The following is a 23,044-nucleotide window of genomic DNA, read 5'->3' on the forward strand; positions in this document are numbered from 1 at the left end:
AGCTTTATAAGGTGGTTTTTCAATAAACTTATATCTTTATAATATACAATTTATCTGTTATCATACAAGATCCTGCGATGAATAAAAAGAGTACAAATCATGCACATCACATTTCTTCAAGTAACTATCAAGGTAAATTATTTATACAAAATTTAAGACTTTTATTACTTTGTTGCTCTTGAAATTAACATTATACTTATCTTTTGTTACAGATAAAACTAAAGAACCTAAAGTCCCATAGATGTTATGTATGAACAATCTCACAAATGCGGATTAAAAATTTAAAGTAAATCAAATCTATTTTGAAATGAAAAATAGCTCAATTCATTCTTTATAAGAAATAATCAATTCTAACATATATTGCTAGAGACTTTGTTTTTGAAATTATTAAAATTGTCATCAAATTATCATATATTGCATCTTTACTAAAAAAAGATTCAATTATTTATCTGAATAAACTCTATCACATCTTTTTAGTTTATCGGACCGTTCATGCAAAAATAAATGTAAGTGTTTATTTATATATTTAGCATTTTATTTCTCAAACACAAGATTGGAGAGTATATATTTTGTTTAATTGCTAGAGAATGTATTATCTCTCATATGATTAATACTCATTAAATTTGTTGAGCTTGATTTCATTTTACCATTGGTATTAACTTTGATAATTAGAACAATTGACAATGTTACAGTTGGAGAACAGAGAGGATATAACTATTGATTGAAGAGTAAAGATTGAGTTTTTAGTTAGATTTTTTCATATTTTCCTTCGCGCGGGTAAATTTCCTAGTTAATGAAATAACTCAATACAACCCACTCATCTAGTTTGCAGCCGATCGAGATAGTCCGCTGTATCGTTGATGTATAGATAATGTATATGTCCTGTATAGCTATATATAAACATCACATCGCTAATGCTTGCTGAAGGAAACAGGACAAAAAAGGCAAAACCAACAAGCAGTGTGAAGCAAAAAAAGCTAGAATTAGGTGTCGTCTCTCAAATGCTTTTCTTTCTCATTCGATCCCTTCATCTGCCACCTCTTCAATGTGCACACACACACATATATACATAAAGTAAATAGAATAGACTTACAATAGATAAGATTCTCAATTATTTTTACATTATATTTAAAAAATATATAAAAAAAAGTAAATAAAATAGTAGTATAAGGCAACTCTAAAGTTATTCTATGGAGTTTATTAAGGACTAATTTGACTTTCCAAAAATAGGAAAGAATTTTACCAAGTTTTACAGTTCATTGCTTCTTCAATACTATTGAAGCAAATCACCAGCACCCACTATCTATTAAAGCACTTTGAAGCATTCATCGGTATAGTTCTATATGGTAACTTTTTACTATTTTTTTTTTCTATTTCGGATTTTAGAGGTGTACAATAAAATTGATTTAATGTAAAAGCGATTTTCTTTTGTTGAGTATAATTTCTATTTTTTCTAAAAGCTCCTAGGATTGTTTGAGGAAAACGTGATTCCTCTATTAACTTACATAGAATTAATTGCAAGTGAATATAAGAATCTCCACTTGTACAACTGGGGATTTATTAACACACTGAATTTGACAACAAAAATTACTTGAACTTCGACATTGATAGAAGGAGATCAAACTCTAGAGAAGAGAGAGACGGGATATATATATATATAGAGAGAGAGATAGAGAGAGAGGAGGGAAATGGGTGCTTAGAAAATAAAAAAGAAGAGATAAGGAAAATTAGATGCTAACCGACAACAACCGGTTTAAAACTATCTGAACGTGTAAAATAAGTACCCACTGTCAGTGAATACTAGTTAAACTCAAATGAGTATATTATCATGACAAACAATCATCGAGTCTCGTGACTCGCACCCGACAACCCGAATGTCGAGCGAAACAACCTTAATCACAACTCAAGTATCGAATAGATAACAAATGAATCTGAACACTAGAATCCGATATAAGATAGATATATCCAAGAAAGAAATTTGAAATACATAATTGAAGTGAAATTGGTCTAGGCCCACACATTCAGTCAAAATTGTCCCTGATCTCTTGGATTTGGCACAATAATACTCTCTGTCAACCAATTGAATAAAAAAAATTCCGTCATTTACTTTTGGTCAAAATATGTTAAAAACTAATGAACGATCCAAAATAAAACGATAAAGGGCTAAAACTACCCCTGATTTATTGAATTTGGATAAAAATGTCCATCATTAACCGATATCAAATTAAATCACTCTCAGCTCGTTAAAACAAGCACTTTTAAAATAAAAAATATGCACATAAAGAATACAATCTAAATGAAGATCGTAATAGTTAGTGAGACAACTAATATAGAGATCATGCATATTGGTTATCAAGACCACAAAAATCTTACATATTTTACAATGTGATTGATTGTGCAATATTATTATTTTTATATCACATCTTTTGGGGTGCGGTCATTTCCCGACCTTGCTAATGTGTAATATTATTGTGCATCGGGCTATCAATTTTTACTACTTGGTGAAAATGTGATATTCTCTCTTTACTAAATAAATGTCCACTTTTACTTATCGAGTTTAAAAAATCAAGACATAATTCATCACTTAGTTCCTAATTTACCCGTATTATTAACTATAATCAATTTTCAAAATATGAAATATATTATATTCAAAGTGTGGTATAATAAATTTATCATTTATTAATTAGTACAAGGAATTTGTCTAGTTAAATATGTTCAAGTAAAAATGGAAGGAGGGATTAGTAATTATCCATTCGTGGGCTCATGATATTCCTAGGGGCATCAAATTTCTTGGGATTTGTGTAATAAGAAGACAATGAGCAAAATCCAAAATAATTCAAATCAATTTTTCAGTCAAAAAGGTTCTCCTCTTCTGCTATTCACCTCTAGACTCCAGCTCACCCCTCTTTTTTCCAGTGAAAAATAGAAGGTATTGAAAATTCAATTTATCCGTCCTCTATGCTAATGATAGAAAAGGAAGAATTAAGAATTACTTATAATAAGAGACCTAAAAGAAGAGTATTCCGGAGATATGGACACTACAACAATTAGTTTTAGGTTTGAAGATGATCTTTTTTTTTTATGAACTGTTTGAAGATGATCTATATACATGTAAAAATTGAAATCATCACATATATAAGAAAATCAAATCAATTTTGATTTTTCTCTTAAAAGTAAATAATGAAAACTCATTCATTTAAAAAAAAAATTAGTATTCACTACTCAATTCATCATATTGCCACTGCTCAAGACATAAAAAAAAAATTGGTACATATATACAAAAACTTTTTTTTATCAATGTGCATGAAATAGTAGTAAAACTTGTCTCTTGCTATACAAGAACAAGGAAGAAAACAAAAACAAAAAAAAGACAGTAGAAGAAAAAGCGGAAGAAAAAAACAAGTGCAAAGGCTAGCTAACAATGGTGACAATAACAAGAAATTAAAGCTAGAAGTAATTAAGTAACAAAAATACACCTCCTTCAAAGAAAACTTGTAGTATTAATGGTGAACTTGTTGGTCATAGAATAGTACTAACATTTGCTAATGTTCACCTTTGCAAAATCTTCATGAACATTACTCGAAGCAGAAATCCAGGCTAATCCTGTGCCAATAACCCTGCGGTAAACTAGGGGACAACTGTTGATTTGGTGAATTGACTTGATAACGAACACACCTACAGTTAATCGGTCTGAGACTGAAAGCCAAACTATTTCTTTTTGATCTTCTTTCTTCTAATCTTCTTCTCTTTCCCCACGTAACTCGTCAAACACGAACCAGATATAGTCCCAACAACTTTAACTGAATTCAATATTTTGATACAAAAAGTACGTAATGAGATATGTAAAAAGTAAAATAGATACTAATTTCTAATTCATAATTGCAAAAGTACAATAAATTTAGTAGCAAGAGCAAAAATATTAAACTCGTCAAATCTAATCTTAGATTCTCCCCTGACTAGCTGGCTTATACAATTGGATGTGCCGACTTTAGTTGCTTCTTAGATGAAAGGGCTATATGATCCGATCAATTATGTGTATCTTTTTTAAAAAAGCCAAAAATAAAAGGATCATGAACTTACCGATTTGATATAGGACTTGGCCCACTTGGAACTTCATGATCACCAGCTTCAAATTCTCTATTAGTAAAAGTGGAAGAGGATGAAGAGTTCTGAGGATTATTTCTAGGGATCTTTCTTGAGTGAAATTTCATTGTTACTTTCGAAGAATGAGGAGGATATGAATGAACAAGGATGAGGAAAATGAAGAAAAGGGTACATAAGAAAAGGGAAGATTGATATTTAAATGTTGAGATTTCTGAGTTTTTCATCGATTTTGCCATGTTATTATCCGAGAAAAGAAATCCCTCCCGACCAAGAGCCCACTAGAGACTAAAAGACCTAATCAATGTGGCTATATAAAGGCAGCAGACAGGAAGAAAGGAAAGAAAAGAGAGTTTAAGTTATGCACGTTGAGAGTGTCATAATTTTTTTCATTAGGGATATGGCTGCAATAAAGGAAAATATTTTTTAAGAGAAATAGTTGTTTTCTTATTTATATTCTGGTGTTTGGTAAGTAAATAGAAATATCACCCTAAGAGAATTTATATAAAGTTTAGACAAACACTATGAGATGGAAATGGAGATGGCAATTAGCATGGAATGCCCACTTATAGAACTTGTTTTACCTAGTTAAGTCATTGTTTTTATTCTTAAGAAACTTATTTTCTGATATAATATTTTTAAAAATATTTTGACCAACTATAAATATGTTAAATTGAAAAATATTTTTCAGAAAATATTTTCCTGCAAACCAAACACACCCTATAAGTACAATTTAACTTGTTATAATTAATATATTACTCCTGCACGTCATGCATATGATTGATATGAAAAAATGACCTGTTATTATGATCAATTTAACCTAATAATATAAAAGAATCTTACATGTTAGTGCATATATGAACACTATAAAAAAAGAGTAATTTGCGGAGATTGAAAATTATAATCACAGGAGTTCTAACTTCCGTTATTTGCTAAAAGAAGCTAAAACCTCCAGAATTGCAACTTCCAATTTCCGGAAATTACTTTTTTTTTTAATAGTGGAAAATCAAGAGAGGGGAAAAACAAGGAGAAAGGAGGGATTATAAATTTCAAGATGGAGAAGTTAAAGTTGATGGAACTTGCAAAAAGGTTAAGGTTTTGGATATTCGATAAAGATTTTTGTTGAAAGAAAGAACCTGCTTAACGTGGAATTATATAAGAAAAGAAAGGTGCCAAACTGGGCCAGAATGACTTTGGAACCTTTCATGACTTTCGTAACTTTCCTTTTTAATTAATGATCATTTGTACCTTTATTAATCAAAGTGATTATCTAAATCTAGATACCACCATCACGCGCGGGTACCGAATATCGGGTGGAAAAAAAGACTGAAATCATCTGTTCTTAATTACTTTATACTATAATAATTTGACTTTTGTTTTTTCAAAATATCCCTATTAATATTTTACACATTAAAATGTGAATCTTGCAATTTTTTCACATGGTTATTAAAAAAAAAATAGTGGATATATAATGGAATTGTTAGCAAGGTTGACAGACCTTTTAGTATAGTTCATATAATGTCTTTTCCGGAAGTTAGAAGAAATGCTTCCATGTACATCGATTAGTAGGTACGAGAGGATCCGAGATTTAAATTCATTGGGCTTGTTTTTTCAAATTAATTAAAAACTAACTTATTCAACGATTTCATCTCTCACGTCATTTCACATGATTAGGAATCAAAACGTTTAGAAAATAACACCATTATTGTAAGTAACCAAATGATTTTTATGGGTAATAGCTAGTGCAATGTTTATTTTTCCCAAGTTAATTAGTTCATGTTCAAGTTAACCTTTGAAACCAATGAAAACGAAATTGTAGAAGAGTACAAAACTGGTGAAACTACCTTGTAAAATGACTTTAGTGTGAACGCTGTTTTATCTTTTTTAACATTATTAGCTGGATATAGGTTCAATCAGAGAACAAATATGTTTGACGTGACTCAGATGGACAATTTTTTTTTTTGTCTTAATAATCCCTCTTTTGTGAACTATTGATATGTGTTTCATTATGAATTGTTGGTGCACGATCGCCAAATATTTACTTACATGCATCAACCGAGGGACATATTTAGAATTTCAAAAGATGGTATACGATTACGTATAGGTGAATTCAAAATTTAGTTACATTCATGTTAAATTTTTAAGTTCGTACCATAAACCTATTACACTTTTGAAATTATAAGTTTACATTAGTTTATAATTTTAGTAACAAATCTACACTTCGTTTTGAAATTTTGGGGGCTCAGTTAACCCCTGACTATATGCTACATCTTTACTGCTACCAGTTTTAATACAGACATCTGATTTGACTAAATATAATTAAATATAATTTTACTATCACAAAAATAGGTTGAATATGATTTTGAATATATCCGACTATTGAGAATTCCGAAAAAACATATTAAACAAAGATGGACAAAAAAAGTACTTAAGTAAATGCAAAAAGGGACACCAGACCTGTGCATCCTCATGGGTGAACCCTATTCGGGGGAGGGGGGAAGGAACAAAATATCAAGAAAGACGTGAGATCTGAAATCAGAGCTTAATTATAAGATAGACATGAAATTTGAATCCCCCAAACTTTACTTATAAAGAAGCACTTAATAATTATTGGCCGACAGACACACACATGTATAATATACGCAATCGCTATACATGACTTAGGAAGAGGAGCATGTGTTCACGTAAACCTACTTTGGCGTCCACTTTATTATATGTACATATGCAGTAAATTTTTCAAACAAATCTGTAGAATTTAGACTAAATTTATTGGATTCTGCCAAATTGAATTCGTACTTTCCCTGCATGCTAGCACTCCGACCCTGATGGCTTGGTCGGTGTCATGACCTGAAATCGTTTAGTCTTGCGGGCACCTACCATTTCCCACCTTTGGTAGGCGAACCCTTCCCTTATCCAACACATAATCTATCAATGCGGAAGAATAATATAAATGCTGATAAGTCTCAAATATCATATAGAAGTAATAAGTGCGGAAATACATAAACTACCCAAGGCATTTGGTCTATATCAGTACAAGAGCTACTAATCACTATAATATAAGTTTAAACCACTAAGTACAAATATCTGAATATTGCCATGGAAGGCTCATAAAACGATAAGGAATGCTAGCCGAAAGTGAAAAAACAGATATAATGAGGAATGGAAACCGGCTGTAGATCTGGCAGTGGCTCATCCTAATGATCATCCTAAGTCTCCAAAGGAACTGCCTCGCGGATCACTCAAGAGGGCCTGGCGTACATCCTGTCTCATACTCTACACCCCGAAAAGGAGTGTAGCAAGGTAACATCAGTACAACAACACGTACTAAGTAGGCTTCATAGGCCGACAACAATTAATTCACATATATAAAAGAAAGAAATCAACAAATAGTCAAGTAAACAATCAAATATGGTTACAAAGCAAGCACAAGTCATCTCACGGTAATAATGACCACAATAGATCTCTGTAACCTCAAGTCATAGCCTAGGAGAAAGTCTCTAATCCTCGAGTCAGTCAATCCACAAGTATGTATTAATCAGGCACACGACAATTCAAGTCAATGATCAACCAAGGAATCAACGCGGAATGCGCCATGCCATAATATAAATGCAACATCCAAAATCAGAGATGTAAATGGAAGTAATATGAATGCACGTGTGATGCAATGAAATGATACACACATGCCACAGACGGAATACCTCCATGTCTCGATAGTCATGATCCACGGGGGACCCGCGAAGTCCATGTACCTATTGCAGTGTACAGGCCGATCCAATATATGTTGCGGAACGTGCAACCCGATCCAATATCTATGGTGAGGAGTGCAACCCGATCCAATATATATGTTGCGGGATGCAACCCGATCCAAATATATAAATCTATGTTGCAGAACGTGCAACTTGGTCCAAATGCATGAATATAAATACATGAATGACAATAATAACTCAAAGAATAAGTAAAGTGCATCTCCGACATAATCAATCGTTTCGTACCATAACTTATCCATCTCAGCCTTAAACTGTATCATGATGTCAATGAGAATATATCAATATCAATCATGCCACACATGGATACATATCACAATAACAAGAATAAGTCAAGTCTCCCCTCCAGAGAAGACAATACCCACTAAGTAAAAGGTAATGGTTTCACAATCATAATAAGGCAACTAAGCATCAAGTCTAATACCACACATGTGGCGACGAGCCAATACAAAACAAGAGGCAATGATCACATATGAAGTATGGAATGCATGCCGTACATTTCCTCAGCCTCATTTAGACATATCAATCACAATCATCCTTAAATTTATATTATAATATGCAAATCAACATTTCAATTCTCAATAACAATAGTGTTTTGACATATGACAACGGAGTAACAATAGGGAGAGGGGAAAATATGTCAGTCATAAGAATATCATGCATATCCAGTAGGGCGACAGGCCCAATCATTACAATCATGGCGAAGAGCCCACTTAGTCAATCAACAATACCGACCTAAGAATATCCATCCCAACTTCATACCCGAAGGCTTAACATGCTTTCTCTGTCAATAACTAACTTCTACGTATGCTTCGCTAACTAGAGTCTAACCGAAAGGTAAGTCGTAACCTACCTGGTAGCCGGGGGGGAGGGGGAAGCCACGAACAATCAAACCTTCGCCCTGCCTTTTTAGAGAGCCTCCAAATACTCAAAGTATATCCATAATTGATTTCTAAATTAGAAATAAGGAAGAACAATACCCACATTGCTTTATTATCTTTCGAGTCAAAATCGACTAGGGAAAAAAGGAAAAACGGGCCCATAAGGGTAAAATGGGTATTTCAAAGGTGAAATCGGTAACCCAACGTTCTAGAGGTTCAATTCTACTCTTCAATATCTATATTAACTCAAGATTAGGTCAAATTCATCATTCAAGTCAACCCCCCCCCCCCCCCCCCCCCCAATTTGAGTATAAACCCTAACTTTCAATTTTTCAATTCATCAACATAAATGGAAGATTCAAGCCTATTAGTCACTAATTCATCAATTCCATGCTTAGGTTAGTCAAATCCACCAACAAATATCATTTAGAAAGACTAAAACTCAAATAGTGAAGTAAATATCAAAACCCATCTTCCTTCTTAAGTTTTATAGATTTTCTATCATGGATTGGATTTATGCTTAAGAAAGGTAAAAAAATGAAATCTAGGTTAGAGAACTTACCCTCAAGAGAAATCAGTTAAGAACCTCCTCAAATCGCTTCAAAGATGCTTAAAAATAATAATGAAGTGATAGGAAATGAAGGGTTTTAACGTAGGCATTAAATAGAATTTGGCCCACAGTGTTCGCTGCAGCGGTCACTGGTCCGCTACAAAGGGCTCGCGCTAGCGACCAACCACTCGCTATCACGAATCTGCTGTGGCGACTCACCACAAGTCCCTCATCCTCGCCATAGCGGACCAGGCCCCGCTGTGGCTGGTTCGCTACATGCAACTAGTGCCGCTACAACGGACACCAGACACCAGACACCAGACACCAGAAAACTTCTAGTTTTTCACTATCTCAATCCCAAAATCTAACCATCAATCGAGACCTCCCAGATACCTACCAGACATGCAATCATACATAAAAATACGCTACGGACTCATTCGCAGTATCGAAATTCGCAACAGAGGTCTATTTGACCGGGTCGACACTCAATGACCAAAGATCAACTTTCTAACCAATAATCCCAAACACTCCCGGGTGCCTCAGTGACCGAACTGAACATCCCACCAAGTCATAATCGATTATCTGGACCTCTCAAAATCGACGGATTTTCAAAAAAGGTCCGTTTACTCAAAAGTCAACTATTGGTCAAATATTTTTCACTTTAAGGCTCTATTTCACATAAGTCATCATAAATCTCGCCCGAATATCTCAGGAATCGTACTAATAAGGCTTAGGGAAGGGTCAACGGGGGTAAATGTGTAAAAAACGCTATAACGAGCAAATAGGTCGTTACAGTTTGTTTCTCATAAAATATTTCTTTGATCGAAACTAGCCCCAACTATAGAAAACGAGCATAAATTATATACATCGCCCATTTAACTCAAGATGTGTAAATTCATTTCCCAAACTGTGTAACAGCCCACAAGTTCTGTCTCTCTCTCTATATATATAACTCATCTAAATTTTGAATAACTAACATCTAAACCTTACTAACTTAAGACATGATGTTATATTATGTTCCTACGAGGAAATTTACTGGAACTGGTTATGTTCCCAAAGAATCTTGCATAAGATAGAGAACCATTCAGCTCTAGAAAATGAAAGGAAGGAAAGAAGAAAAGTAGGTGCATGGTGTTTAAATACTTATCCCTACAAGGTATTTATATTTTATTAATTATTTTAGTTTAATAAAAAATTAAAGTAAGAAAATATATCACTAAGTCATGGTTAAGTAATGAATTCATAAAAGACACGTCTTGCATTTATTGATAGGGTGTAAACATCCTGCGTGAGGAAGGTTTTACCGTGCATGCATGGTGGATGTTAGAATATGGAAGAGATGATGGTTGCTTTTTTTATGGCTTGCAGATGTGGATTCAAGATTTAATAGTTATGAATGTGTCAGTTTAAATTTGATTTTTTTCAATAACTAAAGCGTTGTATTAATTACCGGTGAAACGTTACAAATCAAGCAATAACCAACACAGCATGCTTTGGTCTCAAAGTATCACAGCTAGTCTCGAGCTCTCACATATGTCCTAAGCTCAAAATGTGAAAGTAGGCAGTAAGGTTCTACATCCCGAAGGGTTTCTAACATGACATATATAGGCTATCTCTCTTGCCAAACTATCAACATTCTTACACGTTTGCTCAAACACTCTGTTGTTCCTCTCTATCCACAGTGAATCAGTACATTCTGCAAAAACCTCATACTTGTGCTGATTGGGTTTTCCCTTTGCCTTTCTGAGTGCACCATTGCTTAAAGGAGTCCTGGTCAGTTAGCTGAAATGGGTGACTTTGGCTCCACATTAGCATTTTGTTCCATAAACTGAGAGAGAGCGATTTTTATGGTTTCTATAGTTCATTGTGTATACATGTTCAGTGGATTTCTAAATGAACATACATAATATTGATCAAACTTCTAAGTTCTGCCGAATTCATACTTTACATGCTAGCTCCGCCCCCTATGACTTGGTTGGTTTCTTGACGAGTGCAAAACACACCTCTAAAGTAGAGCCCTCGCTAGTCAAAGATAGTATAGATCATGTCGATCCCGCGAGGATTGGGTTTCTTATGCTAATTAGTATTGCTTGATTATTATTTGAGAAATCCGATAGTTTTTTTAAAGATAATGTTTAAAATTAATAGTGACTGGAAAAATAAATAGCCAACGCAATTAGAACAAATGCTTATAACTCAGAGAGATAAATGAATTGAGTCAAGAATCCACCTATAGAATAATTAGCGATTTCAATACCTTTCACCAACTATCGTTAAAGTATGAATGTTTCTTGCGAATACATTCAATCCCTCTAATAAAGAAAAAGATGTATAAAGATGCGAAAGTAGTGTTTAATGATTCCCTATAGATAGAAAAGGATAGATTTCTTTCGAATATCTAAGTGACGGTTCTAAATTAAGGTATCCTTCTTGCGAATAGAATCAATATTCAACACAAGAACATCCTACAGCCAATCAAAGCAGTGGAGTTTCTTGAGATATATCTTGCGATTAATAAATCATTGAACTCCTCAAGGAATCACATAAGAACATGAGATGAAATATAAATTAATCGCTAATCAAATCATAGTTTTCATCAAAACTCAACCACGAGAAAGTTACTCCATAGATGGAGGAATAACAATCAGAGAAAAGTTATGAGTCATCGTGTTCACAACAAAAGATTAAGAGAAAAAGAAGGTTTAGAAGAACTCTAAATCTCTTGAATCCTCCTTGAAAATCTTGAGTTTGATCTTCTTTTCTCTCCTCTTTTCTCCCAAAAGCTGCGTCTGGAAAATGTGTGGCTCCCCCCTCTAGCCGTCCTCCAAAAATTCTATTTATAAGCCTTGCTCAAACTTTAATAATTAAAAGGCTGAAAATTTGCATGCAGGGTCGCGCCGTCGCAGCAACCATAACTCCATCGTTGCGATGGTCATGGCAGATTTACAAATTATGAAGGAGCATTGCAGCGCCAAAACTTGACTCTGCGACGGTCAGGGCTGTTTTGTTCTCAATTAGACTTCAACCAACTTTCTTCTTTTATTGCAACTCTTGTGCTTGATTCTGGCATATTCCTACTTATCTCTTCCATTGAGGAATTACTTCATATAATACTTAAAATTCAATAACTCAAGCATGGGAAAAAGCATAAATACGCATATGAATGTGACTCATCAAACTCCCCCACACTTGAACCATCGCTTATCCTCAAGCAAAAATAAGGACTCGACCAGAAAACAATAAAGGCAGGACAACGAAAATCAGTTGAGAGCTTTCTTAATCCGCAATCTTGCCTTAGATCAACCAAGAGACTAAACACCACCTTTTCTTGCTCATACTCGCATATTGACAAAATGAACTCGTGCTTCTTGAATCCCAATATGCTTCACAAAAAGATTACCCCAGATTCAACAAAGATATCACGCAAACATGGACAAAAGGAAGAGGCATGTTCAAGAACGATGGCACACTTATTAAATAAATTCTTATGCAACATAGAAGAGTACCATAAGCTTGCCTATTTTGTCGCTATCCACTAATGTAGGAGTTCTCAAGCAAAGATCAGGTTGGACTTTTTCATTTGGTTGTAACTTAGGCTAAGGGATAGGTATGAAAATATAGATAAGAGTGACTAACTTCCCTTTAACACACCATTACCAGCCAATAAAGCACACTTCCTTTTTTTTCCCCCATCCATATTCTCCAAATTGACTTCCTCCTTTTCTTTTAAATTTTCCTTGTCTTCTTTTTCTTTCTTTTTTTTTTCTTCTGAATTTGTTTCTTCTCTTTCAAACCATTTCTCCCCTTTCTGTGTTGTCTTTCATAGCTCAGGGCCATATTTTTTTTTTCATAACAATTCTCAACTTGGAGTTGTATTCTCATTTTGCTCAAGTAAGGTGTGCTCAAGGGAATATGGTGAAAAACAATAGGAACGCATAAAACAGGCTGGGGATTTCATTGGCTACCAAGAAAAACACAGGGATAATTCATTAAGGCATAACGGGCTTGACAAGGGATGATTACAATCAGGGGCCAGGCAATTTAGGCTAAACATGGCTTAACAAGGAAGGTCTACAATCCTTTCTTAACTTGAGAACGTCCTAAGATTTCGCCTCAAACAAGAAGAACAGCAAGTTATGGACTCAACATGTAAACACAAGAAAATGGCAACATCCTCACCACACAAATGTCATATGGAATTCAAAGATCACTCAATTTCACTTTTCCAATAAACAAGTATGAACTTGAAAAGGGAGTTCAATAGCATTCGATTCTCTGCATCGGTTTGCCTTTCAAAAAGCTCAACTCTTCTTTTTTTTTTTCAAAGAAAAATTAACCTACTTTCTCAACTAACAAACACCGGTTCAAAAATTACAACCGTGTCAAAGAACCGAAGCTCAAAAGTTATACTAGTAAAAAGAACGCAAAATAACCTATTACATTGTTACAATAGAGAACTTGAACTCCAAACATAAATATATGTTGGTGAAGAATCTTATTATGATTAAATGATGCATGTATAATCATAACCAAAAAAATGTTTAAAGCACAAAAATAATATTAAATAGAGCTTCACTTACCCAAATAACTAAATTCTGTTTATGTCCATCCCTTGTTATATCAACTGCTCTCTTCCCTGTAATTAACTCCAATAAAACAACACCAAAGCTATAAACATTAGATTTCACAGTTAATTGGCCAGTCCTTAGGTACTCTAGAGCACAATAACCATATGTTCCCATAACTGTAGAAGAAACATGTGTGTTATCACCAACTGGTCCGAGTTTTGCTAATAAAAAATCTGATAATTTGCATTGTACTCTTTATCCAACAATATATTTGAGGACTTCAAGTCTCTGTATATGACGGGTGGATTGGCTTTGTCATGTAAATATTCTAGCCCTTTGGCTGCATCTAATGCTATTTTCATCCTGATGAACCAATTTAGTGGAGGTTTGCCTGGTTGAAGATCTGAAAAAAATATGTATTACAAATGGTTAGCAAAGAGCTGATATACAACATTGAAGATATCGGGCAAATGGAATATTACTATTTCAGTAGACAATGACGTAGTCAGAATTTTTCATTAAGGTGATTCAAAATATAGAAAAGTAAATATACAAAGAAGTCAGGGATTTCAACATCTACTCTCTCTCTCTTTATATATATATATATATATATATATATATATATATATATATATATATATATATATGTTGAGTTTTGATATTGGTGAATGAGAAATGATGGAATGAAAAGTGAAGGGATTATAAAAGGTCTCTTTTGCTTTAGGGAATGTAAAAGGTCCCTTATGCTTTGGTTAAAATATCTGTCCCACATAGGAAAAAAGAGAGGAAAAGAGAGGTGTATATATTACATTACACCTTCTCTAGTTGCTAAAAGGGTTGAGGGGGAAAGGACCCCTCGCGCCGTCGCTCGCTCGCTCGCTCGGCTTCGGCTTCGGCTTCGGCTTCGGCTTCGGCTTCGGCTTCGGCTTCGGCTTCGGCTTCGGCTTCGGCTTCGGATTCGGCTTTGGCTTTGGCTTTGGATTTGGTCAAATGATTGATTGATAATCTTTTTGGACCAAAGTTCCTTTAATTTTAATCTAATTAATTAATTATTTCCAGATCCTAACCCGTTAGTGACCCGGATCCTTCTGAAAGGTTGCAAACCTTTCTGAAAAGGTGCAAACCTTTTCCCAACCAGTGCGTTAATGGCTATAAATTCCAGTTAATATTTATATTATGCCTTACGAATTTTCTAATTTTCTCTATTCTTTTACTCTTCTTAAAAGTTTCTTTTCTGTGTGATATACTGCTATTGAGTGGTTCGCCGCTCCCAGAATTTGGAGTACTACTATTCTGGTAAGATAATCGTTCTATCTTGGGAGGGGATATTCCATCAACCTCGAGTACTGTGAGGGGAATAATTTCCTTAAGGATACACTTTGAACTAAGTGGGCTCGATTATATTCTGAATATATTTTTCCAACACTGTTTCTGTTCATTTTTCCAGTTTCTGCAATTTACTGGTTTTAAGTTTTTTCAGATTGTCTAATCTGCTTTTACTAAGTGTTTTATAGATTTAGAAACTTTATTTAGACTTATACAGATTATTTTGACAACAATCTTAAGGAAATTAAATATTATAATCTGTATTCTGTTTGAGGAGATTAAAACTTCTGTAGTTTTCTACTCCATATGAATATTAGTGTTCTGACTTGAAGATATAAAAACTTCGTTGGAATACCAAAGTTCATAATTATACTGCGATTTGAAGAAATAAAATCTTCATCGTTTAAGTTTGTGATTTAATTGCTATTCTGGTTTTATTAACTAAAACAGTTTGTCGATTTGACAGTAACAAAGAAAGAATGGTAATTGAGACTGGAACTCCCTCTGCGACTGGAACTCCCTCTGTGAACATTGCACCAGCGGTCACGCCTACAACCCGTGCCGCTGTGCCACCGGCTGAGAAACCTGCGAAGTTCACCGGTGCCAACTTTAAAGGATGGCAACAGAGAATGTTCTTTTGGCTTACCACCCTTGGTATGCAAAAGTTCACCAGTGAGGACCCTCCCGTGCCTGCCGCCGACATGCCTGACAACCAGAAGTTCATGGTTATTGAGGCTTGGAAACAGGCTGATTTTTTGTGCAAAGGCTACATTTTGAGTGCCTTAGAAGATGATTTGTACAACGTCTACAGTGCAGTAGAGACCTCCAAAGAACAGTGGAGTGCACTGGAAAAGAAGTACAAAACCGAAGATGCTTGCTTGAAGAAGTTTGTGGTCGCCAAATTCCTAGACTACAAAATGGTGGATGGAAAAACTGTTGGAACCCAAGTTCAAGAGCTTCAACTTATCTTCCATGACCTTATTGCTGAAGGTATGGTAGTGAATGAAGCATTCCAAGTGGCTGCAATGATTGAGAAGTTTCCACCCTCATGGAAAGATTTCAAGAATTATCTTAAGCACAAAAGAAAGGAAATGAAGTTGGAGGATCTTGTGATTCGTCTCAAGATCGAGGAAGATAACAAAACCGCTGAGAAGAGGTACCGTAAGAGTTCACCAATTGAAGGGGCAAGTGTCGTTGAAGATGCTGCTCCGAAAAAGAACAATAAAAGGAAGAGGCATTATGGAAAGGAGAAGTATCCTAACAAGAAAAAGTTCAAGGGCAATTGTTACAATTGTGGTAAAGGAGGCCATAAAGCTCCCGACTGTCGTGCCCCCAAGAAGGACAAAGATGGTGGAAGATGTTGATGACCTGTGTGCAATGCTGTCCGAGTGCAACCTGGTTGGTAACCCAAAGGAGTGGTGGCTTGATTCTGGCGCCACTCGACATGTGTGTGCCGTTAAGGAAGCATTTACAACCTACACTCCCACTGGACCCGATGAGGAGCTATATATGGGAAATACTGCAACAACTAAAGTTGAAGGATATGGAAAAGTTCTGTTGAAGATGACATCCAGCAAGGTGCTGACTCTTAACAACGTTATGCATGTTCCATCAATTAGGAAGAACCTAGTCTCAGCCGTACTACTCGTGAAAAATAGGTTTAAGTGCGTGCTGGTTAGTGATAAATTTGTACTTAGTAAGAATGATATGTTTGTAGGAAAGGGCTACCTCACCGAGGGCCTTTTCAAACTTAATGTAATGGTTGTTGCCAGTATTAATGGAAAATCTGCTTCTTCTTACTTATTGGAGTCAAATAATTTATGGCATGTTCGTTTAGGACATGTCAATTACAAAACCTTGCGGAAAATGATTAATCTTGAAATATTGCCTAAATTTGAGTGTAATATATCTAAATGTCAAATATGTGTTGAATCAAAGTTTGTTAAGCATTCGTATAAGTCTGTTCAAAAGAATTCAAATCCTTTAGACTTAATCCACACTGACATTTGTGATATGAAGTCGTTACCATCTCGCGGTGGGAAAAAGTATTTCATAACTTTTATTGACGATTACACTCGATTTTGTTACGTTTATTTGCTAAACAGTAAGGATGAAGCAATAGAAGCATTTAGGCAATATAAAAATGAAGTCGAAAATCAATTGAATAAAAAGATAAAAATGATTAGAAGTGATAGGGGTAGAGAATACGAATCTCCTTTTGCAGAGATATGTTTAGAATATGGAATTATTCATCAAACCACTGTCCCCTACACACCACAATCCAATGGAGTTGCGGAAAGGAAAAATCGGACATTGAAAGAAATGATGAATGCTTTACTAATAAGTTCTGGTTTACCGCAGAGCTTGTGGGGGGAAGCTATCCTTACGGCTAACCGAATACTCAACAGAGTGCCCCACAGCAAAACACAATCCATTCCATATGAACTATGGAAAGGAAGAAAACCCAACTTGAAATATTTCAAAGTGTGGGGGTGTTTAGCAAAGGTACAAGTTCCTTTACCTAAAAGGGTAAAAATCGGACCAAAAACTGTGGATTGTGTTTTTATTGGATATGCTACAAACAGCAAAGCTTGTCGTTTTTTGGTTCACAAATCCGACAATCCCGAAATTCATGTTAATACGGTAATTGAATCAGATAATGCTGAATTCTTTGAAAATATTTATCCGTATAAAATTGAATGTGAGTCGTCAAGTGAAAGATCTAAACGACCGCGGGAAGAACCAAAGGAAAGTACACCAAGTGAAAAGGATCCAAGGCGTAGCAAACGTCAAAGGACATCTACTTCCTTTGGACCAGATTTTGTGACATTCTTGCTTAAGGATGAGCCTCAAACATTTAAAGAAGCGATGTCTTCTTCTGATTCAGCATTTTGGAAAGAGGCAGTCAATAGTGAGATTAAATCAATCTTAGATAACCACACATGGGAAGTAGTTGATCTTCCTCTTGGAAAACAAGCCTTTAGGTTCTAAATGGATTTTTAAAAGGAAAATGAAAGCTGATAGCACTATTTCCAAATATAAGGCAAAACTTGTGGTCAAAGGTTATAGACAAAAAGAAGGCCTTGATTATTTCGACACATACTCACCTGTAACAAGAATAACGTCCATTCGGGTATTAGTGGCTCTGGCAGCCGTGTATGGTCTTGAAATTCACCAAATGGATGTTAAAACAACTTTCTTAAATGGTGATTTGGAGGAAGAAATTTACATGGAACAACCCGAGGGTTTTGTGGCTCCTGGTAAAGAAAAGAAAGTGTGCAAACTTGTAAAGTCGCTTTATGGACTTAAACAAGCACCCAAACAATGGCATGCTAAATTTGACCAAACCATGTTGGCAAATGGCTTTAAAATCAATGAGTGTGATAAATGTGTTTACATTAAAAACACTCCAGGTCACGAAGTCATTGCTTGTTTGTATGTTGATGACATGCTGATAATGAGCAAAGATATGGCAGATATAAATGCTACAAAGCGCATGCTAGCTAGCAAATTTGACATGAAAGACTTAGGAGTTGCTGATGTAATCCTAGGAATTAGAATTCATAGAACTTCACAAGGTATAGCATTATCACAGTCTCACTACATAGAGAAAGTACTTAACAAGTTCAAATACTTGGATTTCAAGATAGCCAGAACTCCAATTGATGTGAGTTACGCACTTCAAAACAATGAAGGTGAAAGTAAATCACAAGGGGACTATGCGAGAGTGTTGGGAAGTCTGATGTATATCATGAATTGTACACGACCAGATATAGCATGTGCTATTAGCAAACTGAGTCGGTTTACAAAAGTAATCCCAATCACACACATTGGATGGCAATGAAACGAGTTTTGGGGTATCTGAAACATACTCAAGATTATGCTTTGCATTATAATAAATATCCCGAAGTGATTGAGGGATATAATGATGCAAATTGGATCACTGGATCGTCTGAAGTTAAATCCACGAGTGGATATTTTTTCACAATTGGGAGTGGAGCAGTGTTTTGGAAATCATCCAAACAGACTTCCATCGCCCGTTCCACTATGGAATCCGAATTCATAGCTTTAGACAAGGCCGGTGAAGAAGCTGAATGGCTCCGGAATTTCTTAGAAGATATTCCATTATGGCCCAAACTTTTGGCTCCTATATGTATACATTGTGACAGTCAAGCAGCAATAGGTAGGGCAGGGAGCGTAATGTATAACGGAAAATCTCGTCACATACGACGGAGACACAATACCGTTAGACAACGCCTCTCTAGTGGCGTTATCACGATTGACTATGTAAAGTCAAGAGATAACGTAGCGGATCCGCTTACAAAAGGCTTATCTAGAGAGGGAGTTAGTAGATCATCAATGGGAATGGGGTTAAGGCCGAGGACAAGTCATCATGGCGGTAACTCTACCTAGCTGACTGGAGATCCCAAGAGCTAGGTTCAAGGAGATCAAACAAAGTTATGACTGACGGTTCAACATTGTCAAACAACTCAACCCATTCTCAGATGAAGACAATGTTCAGAAATAAGGATAAAACTTTATGGCTTGTTAATGAGTTAATAAAGCATTAAGATTTTAATGATTATCTAAATATGGCAGTGCATGACCAGATAATGTGGCTATTGGACCACATGTTTAGAAATCACCTATGTGAGTGTTAAGTGTAAGCCGCTTTAAAGGGGAATGAAAGTGAAGGCCTATTCTCTATGCACTCATGAAACCAGGCGGTGTTCATGGCTGAAACGAACACAACCGTGAGAACCATAAACGGTTGAAGGTTGATTGTGTGACTTATGTTGTCTAGGTATACAACAAAGTTTGACGGTTCAAAGATATCAAATCTACCGATTGATCGAGTATATCCGATATAAGTTCACTACGGAAAGTTCAAAGGGAAACCTACTTATCCAGATGCAGTCAATCTTCGCTTGTATATCACACTTGTCCGCGCATTCTTTTATATTATGGCTATTCCCCATACATGTGGGGGATTGTTGGGTTTTGATATTGGTGAATGGAAAATGATGGGATGAAAAGTGAAGGGAATATAAAATGTCTCTTTTGCTTTGGGGAATGTAAAAGGTCCCTTATGCTTTGGTTAAAGCATCTGTCCCACATAGGAAAAAAGAGAGGAAAAGAGAGGTGTATATATTACATTACACCTTCTCTAGTTGCTAAAAGGGTTGAGGGGGAAAGGACCCCACGCGCCGTCGTCGCTCACTCGCTCGGCTCGGCTTCGGATTTGGATTTGGATTTGGATTTGGATTTGGATTTGGTCAAATGAACTGATTGATTGATAATCTTTTTGGACCAAAATTCCTTTAATTTTAATCTAATTAATTATTAATTAATTAATTATTTCCAGATCCTGACCCGTTAGTGACTCCGATCCGCGTGTCTGACCCGCGACCCGTTTCTTCCCGGATTAATTTAAATTTCCCTCCTTTTTAAAACGTATATTTTCTGAAAGGTTGCAAACCTTTCTGAAAAGGTGCAAACCTTTTCCCAACCAGTGCGTTAATGGCTATAAATTCCAGTTAATATTTAGATTATGCCTTACGAATTTTCTGATTTTCTCTATTCTTCTACTCTTCTTAAAAATTTCTTTTCTGTGTGATATACTGCCGTTGAGTGGTTCGCCGCTATCAGAATTTGGAGTACTACTATTCTGCTAAGATAATCGTTCTATCCTCGGAGGGGATATTCCATCAACCTCGAGTACTGTGAGGGGAATAATTTCCTTAAGGATACACTTTGAACTAAGTGGGCTCGATTATATTCTGAATATATTTTTCCAACACTGTTTTTGTTCATTTTTCCAGTTTCTGCAATTTACTGGTTTTAAGTTTTTTCAGTTTGTGTAATCTGTTTTTACTAAGTGTTTTATAGATTCAGAAACTTTATTTAGACTTATACAGATTATTTTGACAACAATATATATATACACACACACACATATAATATAATATAATATAATATTTTTCATCGAAAGGGTTCAAAACAACCCCTTCTGATAACCTAGCTCCGCCCATGCCAATACATTACTTCCAAATTTCTTGTATGATTGTGGAGGATAATGAATTAACAAATTCTTGGTTTTGTCATGCATTTGGAGAAAGTATTGTCTCCTCTCCACCCCACCTCCATCCCTCACTCTCTATCCCATCCCATAGTATTATCCTAGAATATATTTAAATACTTTTGGAATAATATTCTCTTGTTTATAACTTTTCAAACACCAGTAAATAAGTACGCAAACCACTTAGTTTTCAAGAAAACATCTTTCGCAAAATTTATTTGTCCTTTCAAACGCACCCTTTTGTTCTTTCTTAGGATCAATGTTTTTATTTTTATTTAGCACATTACATAATGCTTCAAATGAAAATAATGTACGAAAGGAAAAAGATGAGATAAATACCAAGTAGATGATCTTCCAATGATCCCAATGGCATGTACTCATAAACCAAAAGTCTTTGTTCTCCGTCAGCACAATACCCTATTAAATTTACTAGATTAGAATGGTGCAGAAGACTCAACATCAACACTTCTACTAGGAATTCTTTGTTTCCTTGCAATCCATTGCGATCAAGTTGGAATAAAAGAAATGGTTAGTATTTAGTACAATTTCAGGGTCAAGCGGTTTATTTATTTATATATATCGACAAAAAATCCCCCTATGGATGTTGGCGCACAAGTTCTAAATTTCGAAAAGTATGAATCTGTCTCGCTATCCTCCTCTGGATTATTTGCATTATTATGGTCATTTTATAGGCCACTATTTAAATTTCGGAAAAGGGGCAGATTTTCCCTTGTACTCTCACAAATAAGTCATATTTGCCTTTGACGTTCAACTTTAGGGTCATATTTGCCCTTATACTCTAAAAAAGGGTCATATTTATCCTTATTAGGTTAAATTCAGATATCCCACCTTAACTTTTCTATGTGGCACCTACATGGCTTTTCTTTTTCTAATTAAATATACTCACACATTTAAAATCCCCCTCCCCCCTCCCAAAAAAAAATCCGACCCGGCCCACTAAAAAAATTTAATCATTTTCTTTTCTTTTCATCATCTTCTACTTCTTTTTTTCTCTTTTTCATACCCACCCAATTTTAGTTAAACTCTGTATTATTGTTTAGTAATCTCCCTCTGAACATTCTCAAGGTTTTTTGTTTTTCAAATTATTGAAATCTTTTGGGATCCCAATGTTGGCTACTAATGAAAATTAAATTTTACAACCTTAAAATTCCTTGTCTATTTTCTAGCATTTTCATGAAAATAGAAAAACTAAAATAATTAGCTTTCTTACTGGAAAAACTCCTGGTAAAACAGGATTTTTGTGCAATTTTTTTGCTGAGGAAGTCAGAGAGATATGCTTGAACGCTTTTGAGTGGGAGCTTTGCTTTCCACTTTCTTCTCGCATGCATTAAACCTCAGATAATAACAAATCAAAAAAGAATGAACCACAGATGAGGAATTACACCTAGAAAACAAAAAAGGGAGAGATTTAACAAGAAAAATGAAGTTAAATTTAGCACCAAAATTGGAAACCCAGATCATAAACGATACCCATTAATTTAAAAAGTAAGAAATTTAACAAGTAGAGTGAAGATCATTCGTAGAAGTTAAATTAACCAACAATAGTATAAGGGATTAAATTGGGGGAAAAAGAAAAGCCACGTAGGTGCCACTTAGGAAAGTTAAGGTGAGACATGTGGATTTAACCGAATAAGGATAAATATGATCTTTTTGAGAGTACAAGGGCAAATATGATCCTAAAGTTGGATGTCAAGGGCAAATATGCTGAAAAAGTATAACGAAAGGAAAATATGACTTATTTGTGAGTGAACAAG

The 23,044-nt window shown here is 35.1% G+C and overlaps 1 long non-coding RNA gene and 1 pseudogene across 1 annotated transcript; both read right to left on the bottom strand.

Moving 5' to 3' along the window:
* Positions 1-3,480: 3,480 nt before the first annotated feature.
* LOC132604939 (uncharacterized) lies at positions 3,481-4,544 on the bottom strand. The gene is made up of 2 exons (XR_009568936.1): positions 4,081-4,544; positions 3,481-3,800 (listed from the first exon to the last, which is right to left on the bottom strand). It is a non-coding gene; the product is annotated as an uncharacterized LOC132604939 (long non-coding RNA).
* Positions 4,545-13,686: 9,142 nt separating this feature from the next.
* On the bottom strand, positions 13,687-21,780 carry LOC132606077 (probable serine/threonine-protein kinase PBL25; annotated as a pseudogene).
* Between the last annotated feature and the right edge of the window lie 1,264 nt (positions 21,781-23,044).

Source organism: Lycium barbarum, chromosome 8 (assembly GCF_019175385.1).
Source record: "Lycium barbarum isolate Lr01 chromosome 8, ASM1917538v2, whole genome shotgun sequence".
NCBI classification, from domain to species: domain Eukaryota; kingdom Viridiplantae; phylum Streptophyta; class Magnoliopsida; order Solanales; family Solanaceae; genus Lycium; species Lycium barbarum.